Source organism: Triticum urartu, chromosome 1A (genome assembly GCF_056163025.1).
Source record: "Triticum urartu cultivar PI428250 chromosome 1A, HENAU_Tu73, whole genome shotgun sequence".
Classification (NCBI taxonomy): Eukaryota; Viridiplantae; Streptophyta; class Magnoliopsida; order Poales; family Poaceae; genus Triticum; species Triticum urartu.
The window spans coordinates 221,670,527-221,677,241 of record NC_141873.1 but is presented as its reverse complement, the minus strand read 5'-3'; the positions used below and the strand labels follow the sequence as shown (position 1 = coordinate 221,677,241).

General features: G+C 43.0%; 1 pseudogene across 1 annotated transcript; it reads right to left on the bottom strand.

Moving 5' to 3' along the window:
• Positions 1 to 893: 893 nt before the first annotated feature.
• Positions 894 to 5,664, bottom strand: LOC125555072 (PGR5-like protein 1A, chloroplastic; annotated as a pseudogene). The gene is made up of 6 exons (XR_015600095.1): positions 5,026 to 5,664; positions 4,831 to 4,927; positions 4,624 to 4,724; positions 4,342 to 4,398; positions 3,805 to 3,859; positions 894 to 3,044 (listed from the first exon to the last, which is right to left on the bottom strand). The product of XR_015600095.1 is annotated as a PGR5-like protein 1A, chloroplastic (transcript).
• Between the last annotated feature and the right edge of the window lie 1,051 nt (positions 5,665 to 6,715).

The window sequence follows — 6,715 nt, the reverse complement described above, 5'->3', positions numbered from 1 at the left end:
TAGAGGAGTATATATTGTGAAATCCTTTTATAAAATAGTAAACTTCAGAGGGGTGCTCCCTGTGAATACCCCAGCTGTCTGGTCTATTAAAATCCCTGCTAGGAACCATATATTTCTCTGGTTGTTCGCTAACAACAAGCTATTGACCAAAGATAATCTGTAGAAAAGACAGGAAGTCCCTGATCCTACCTGTGTTTTCTGCACTGAACTTGAATCCTACCACCATCTATTTTTAGTTGTGTTGTTTCCTTGGAGTTCTGGAGAACTGTTGCCAAGTTAACTGGTTTTAGAGGAGAGATCAATATGATGTCCTTCTCAGATTGCTGGTCTAGGGGTGATAGTTTTGCTGCTATTAATATTATTCATGCAGCTGGCCTTTGGGCTATCTGGAATTTAAGAAATGAGATGGTTTTCAACCACACCACGTGGTCTGCTTTGCAGGCTATTTGGCGCAAGACGGCAAGACCACGATGAGCCTTATGTTATGGGAGATGCTATCCTTCGACCGTGTCAAGCTTCATCTACAAAAGGTGGCTCAAGAACTGGAACAATTGTCAAGAGACCCACCACTACTGTTGTGGCCGGACCCAGGCTGAAAGTGGCCAGGCTCCTGAAGACCTGTCTTCTCACTTTATGACGTAGTGGGAGCTGTTGTTTGCTGGAGACGTCCACAATGCACAATCAGTCTCCTACTGCTACATGTAGTTTTGGGGCCTCAGTTTGCTCGCGTTTCTGCCACTTATGTATCAGCACTAGTGGTTGGGGCGCCACCTGGTGGCACCTCTTGAGGCGGAATTGTGCGTACTAATCAAGCTGTTGTATTTGAGGCAAGATTATGCGCACTAATCAAACGGTCATATTTGTTAACATGTCAATAATAAATTCAGTTACATGATCTTTTCAACCATGTGAAAGTTTCCAAACTTGAACCGAACAGATAGTTGTACAAGTAATAAAGGAACTAGTTATTACAATGTCTGTCTGACAGTACCTAGAAGTACTATATGTCAACGGAGTTGTTCCTGGAATTCCACGGACTCTTCTTCACAAATGAACAAAATGTAAATACACATAAAACTTGAAGGAGGAAGTAACTAAAATTGTGTGATAATAAGTTCTGGAAGAAGAAATTTGATCCTGCATGCACAAAAACAAATTCCAATCTCAAGGAACAATGTAAGAGGCAGTTTCAACATTGATATACCAGTTTTAGCTTAACACGCCTACAAACAATCACATTTAAAATTGGCTGATTATAACTCTATATGTTTTCTTTAATCCGGTACTTGCTTTCAGAGATCATTATTAGTTTTACTAATCATGAGTAAGTAGAGGCATCAGCGTCACCAATCAATATTTTAGTTAATAAACCATGAAATGAAAAAGGTTAATTTGCTCCCTCCAAGAAACATCATAGTTTAAACCATGTTCACACACACACCATCTAAACATATGTGAGGCCTCTTGATTCAGTTTTGATGAGCTGTGTACAGAGAAGAAAATAGTGAAGATTAACCTGGGAATAACCTAATGTCATCATGCAACTTTTCTCGCTAGACCACACCTTGATCTAAACTCGACTAAGTTATTCAAACATAGATGAACTAACACAATGAATCATAGATGACTGCTTTGCTAATATCACCACCACATTGTAGGAAGCAATCTAGTGGAGTCAAATGTGGCAGTGATGTTAGCCAAACGAGAAGCAATCTGTCTGACAAACAAACAATCAGTAAAAATATGTATTCATTTGTATGAACAACCAGATAGTGAATTAGTGTGAGGTGTTTCCATATGAGAATAAAATCAAGCAATACTAATAATGTATTGAAGCAAAAACTAGGTTGATGAAATTCTCATTGAAAGTTAGGTTGACAGCGAAAATATTTAATTAGCAAACAAAGATGAAAGAAAAACAGAAGAGAATGGTCAGCATATGGCTATTATTTAGAAGTGTCTAAACAATAAAAGAAGGATCACAAATGCAACTCTACTGGTGTTTCCTTTTGTAAGGCATGTAACATCCAACAGAAGTAATATTCTTTACACTGCCTTTAATGTAAAATATGACACCATGTGGAAGTTAATTTCCATTACAAATGGTAATTGAACTTTTCCTTTTAGTAGTGTAATTTTCAGAGAAAAGGGAGATAATTCAGAGTAGGGCCACTCATAATGGGATCAAACTGAGCGGCTGCCAGGTTGGTCTTGAGATTCCTTAGCACTAACAAGTTCTGCACGACCATACCATACTGAATCATTTTTCAGAGAAAATGATGAATGAACGAAGCAAAATTAACTGGGATGCACACACATGAGGATTGTGTCTCTACAATCGTCTTCGATTTTCCTGTGTCTCTATAATATGAAAAACAAAAGATACATTTGAGCATATAAATTCTAGAAGTTTGATTCCTTATATTCAGGAACATATTTAATTTAAACCTCAGATTCATCATCAGCAATAATAATGCCTCCTCATTCTTCTATATACTATGGTGGGCCAGCAGTCCTATAAAACAAATGAGCAATTTATAGAATTGTGTGCATGTAAGTAAATTAGTATGGAGTAACAAAGTGCAACGCATGTTTAAAATGATTAATGTTTGTTACTTTTCTGAATAATCACATACTATATGCAGTAATGAAAATGTAAACAGATAAAGTGATTGAATATCGAAAGCATACATGGACCACAAATCTTTGAAAAAATTAAATCGAAGGACCAACATGTTCACAAGCTATGGAACATTGTTCTTCACCAAAATTTTACTGCATCTAATTTCTTTTCTTTTTCTTTCATAAACCTGAACAATTGTGACAATCATGACATTCAGGAAAATGTTAGAGAAATAGAAGGAGTGAAGAGACATGAAAGTGTGGGCAGGCATAATCAAAAGGAGAGAGGGAGGAGGAGCTTCCGCTGGTACATATAGAAAGCAAGAGAATAAAGAGGCTCTTCCCCTCAGTTCACTTCTTCCCTGTCCCTGTCCTCTTCCCTTGCCCACACTACCCTGCTCTTCCCTTGATATGGAGGATCCCTGCAAAAGCAACTAAGAATAAAATCATCTTTGATGATATAGTGAATACGGATCAAGACTGAATCACCACCAAAATAGATTTTTGGGAGGGGGCTGGGAGAGAGAAAAGACATGAGCAGTGCAACATATACATGTTCCCCATGTGAGCAGCTCACATGAGTATATGTATGGTTCCTTTGCTTTCTATAGTTAAAAGTACACTAGTGCATAAGAATGCGTTGAAACTTAACTTCATATAATAAATAGATTAGGCAAAAGTGAACGCTCACTTCAACTACATGGTAATAGCTAAGACAATGCATATCAGGGTATTGTCTCTGCTCCTTTTGAGGAATCTGTAATGTGCAAATAAATGGAGCCAGCGTGCATAGTCTTGAGTTTTGCATGTTTGAAAAATGGACATGAAATTTTATAGAGTGCTAAATTCTTCAGACTACCAAATACTTGTACACAAACATTCCAACAAACATCTCATGTGCACTTGCAAAGAAAAATACACCCAGAAAATCTTGCAAACACGGCAAGAAATTTCCAATCAAAAAAACACGGCAAGAAATCCAGTGAAATAAAGCAAACAGAGATGGATATCTAAACTACGCCTGCAGGAGTTCGGCGCTAGACCCAAACTGATAGTATCACTCAGATAATAGTACTATTTTTGATATGCTGAATACAAATAGAACACACAGAATTAGATATTGGTTCTGAATAAAGATGTGGCTTTCATATAACATCATACACTAAATAGATCGAAAGTTACCTCCTTTTAACATTTGATTTCTCTATATCTTGGAAGTCCCATCAGCATTGTTCCCCTGTTAGAATACACAAGAGGCAAAGGCATAGTGTATTATCAGCAGATCAACAAGAATAACCGTTAACCAAAGGACTTGTGCCAACTTGAAATGTGTGCAAGAAGTGAATGTGAATGGATGAACTCATACTCCTAGAGCAACCACAGTTGCTGGAACATTTAACAGGAACATCTTCAGGTAGTCAACGGTCAGGTCGTTGTAAATCTGCGCCATGTTTCTTTATGTTCAGAGTAGAGCCACAAGGAGGCCGGCACTTACTTTTACCATATACGAGTGGTGAAATAAGTGTAAAATCGCAGCAGCATTTTTGGTGGTTTAATTTCAGAGTTTGGCACATGATGTAAAGTGGGTTTGTTCACTAATTTCAGACATACTGCATATGGCAATGGGGGGTTACTTGAATGTGAATCAATGCAAACATATAACATAATGGAAATGTTATAACAGAGTATCTCCACTGTATGATTTTGGATCACACTCACCATCCGACTCCGTAGACTGCACCTCGGACCTTCCGTCACGATGTCGCTTCCGTCTTCCTAGTAAAGGCAGCAGCCAGAAGGGAAAACTCAATCACGAGAACATCATTTGAAATGTATGCATTACCATTACGTTACACGGAGGACACGAGGAGCATAATACCCTGACGAGCAGAGTATGTCTGACAGTGTGTGGTTTTGAATGTTTAACTGAATTTTTGTTGGCATTTCCTTATCTCATTCAAAACTGAAACGCTATGGAATCATATCCTAGGTTGGGGCTACCTTGAGTCTGATCTTGAGCTCGTCGAATTCGGCGTCGGACATGATGGGGTTGCCGGCGATGTAGGCCATGGAGGCTTCCAACAGCCTCTACTCATCGATGCCTGAAAACACCAGGAAAATGGACAGAGGTTTGAAATTTCAATCATACAATAGTTGGAAATTTCAATCATACAACAGAGGTTTGTAATCAGTTTAGTAAGCTCCTACATAGCATGACGATGTTGCTGCCTTCCCACATGAGCTCCTCCTTGAGGTTGTCAAACTCCTCGTTGGACATGATGGCCTTCTAATCATAGTAGGAGGACTGCACAAGAGTACATTTGTACATGATGGCCTTCTGATCGTAGTAGAAGAGTAGAGTAATCGATCGAGACATGAAAAAGGTGAATCAGATGTACGCACTCGCGGGGCTCGTAGGAGCTCCTGCTCCATCTCCCCGATGTTCTTCTTCTTCTTGCCATTGATGCTGCAATAGGGGAGCACGTTGCCGTTCACCACCTTGTCCTCATGCTGCTGCACCTTTCCTTGCTGCTCGGTGGCACGCGGCCGGAGGAGGAGGAGCGCCTGGCGGCAGTGGCCCGAAGCGCACGCCGTGACGGGCAACGCGATGGGCGCGGGAGGAGGAGAAGGCGGGCGGGCCTGGAGGAGAGGGACAGCGGGTGGGACACTGGTGAGAGCGCAACCACCTCGGCGGCCATGGTCGGTCCCTGCCTTCCTCTCCTCTGCTTCCACACCACCGTCCTCCAGCCTGCTACCACCTCTTCTGGTTTATGTGGTCTCTCTCTCTCTCTATCCATTCATGTGCTTGGTCCACGCGTCCAGGTAGTTCGCCATGGCTTGCTGCTCCAACCCCGAGTAGCTCCCAAATCTTTAATGGTCTACTGCATCAGGGGAGAAACAAAGGAGAAGAGACAAAGGGGAAGAGAAAGAAAACAGATGCTGGGAAGACAAAGGAGAAGAAGTGGGCACGTCGGAGAGCATGGCTGTGTGGTCCCTGGACCAGCTCTGCCTTCGTTCTCCCGCTCCTCTCCCTCGCACCCTTCCGCTCCACCGCTTGTCTCCCACCTGTCAGGCCCCTGACTGAAGTTCAGACAGTAAGATCAATTCTTCGTCGTCGGATCGTCATCCTACAGCCAGCCGCTCGCGTACCGCTTCGCGCCTGGAGGAGCTCGTCCCCGTCGTCGATCATGGATCCAACGGCTATCGGCCTTCGTCTAGTCACTGTTACTTTTCCGGCACCTTTGCCTGTCGCTTATCCCTTTCTGTTTTTACCTTCAGTAAATTGTAATGGCTTTAAACCCAGGACTAGCCCGAGTTGGGGCAGAAAAGTTGTAGAGGGTTGAACCCTAGGCCGCCGTGTTCCGGCTGGCTCGCTATCGTCCGCTGTGGCGGTGCAAACCCTAGCAATTGGCCCCTGCGATTTCCCTCTGAATTTCCTCTGTTCCACTCTGAATTCGACTAGTGACCTCGCACTGCAATTTGGGTCTAACAATTGGTATCAAGAGCCAGCGATCCTCGGAGGCGTGTGAGATCGGGATCGAAGTAGGTTGGGGTCTTGGCCCTGGTAAAATTCCTCTGTCATCTTGATCTCCGGCGGCAGCGTACTCGGGCGGCGTTGGTGGCCGTGGTTGCTGCAGAACTCTTCTCCAGTCTAAAATCCCACCCAACCCACCCTTCTAGAACACCAGCGGCGGCGTGGCGTGGCGGCGGTGCTGGCGGCGGCAGGAACGTATACTTCAAGCTCGGGTTGCAGCTCTGCTGTGGTAAAATCCCCTGCTTGTGGTGTTCGTTCAGTTCTTGTTCGAATTGGTGTCGAAGCTCCTTGCTTTGTGTAAAACCTTTTCGATCTGATGGTCAAACCTTCGGAATCCCAAGTAACTGAGGAGTTGGAAATGGATTCCCTTCAATTGGACATCAAGGCCTTGCAGCATGATAGAGATCTGGATAGAAAGGAATTTCAGGAATTTCAGTCTGTTGTCAACAAAAACTTCGCGGATGTGCAGAAATCTCTGTTGGAGATGCAGTCTTCCCTCACTCACCTCATTACTGCCCTTACCACACAGGAGCAACCACCGAACACACCTCCAGCCGG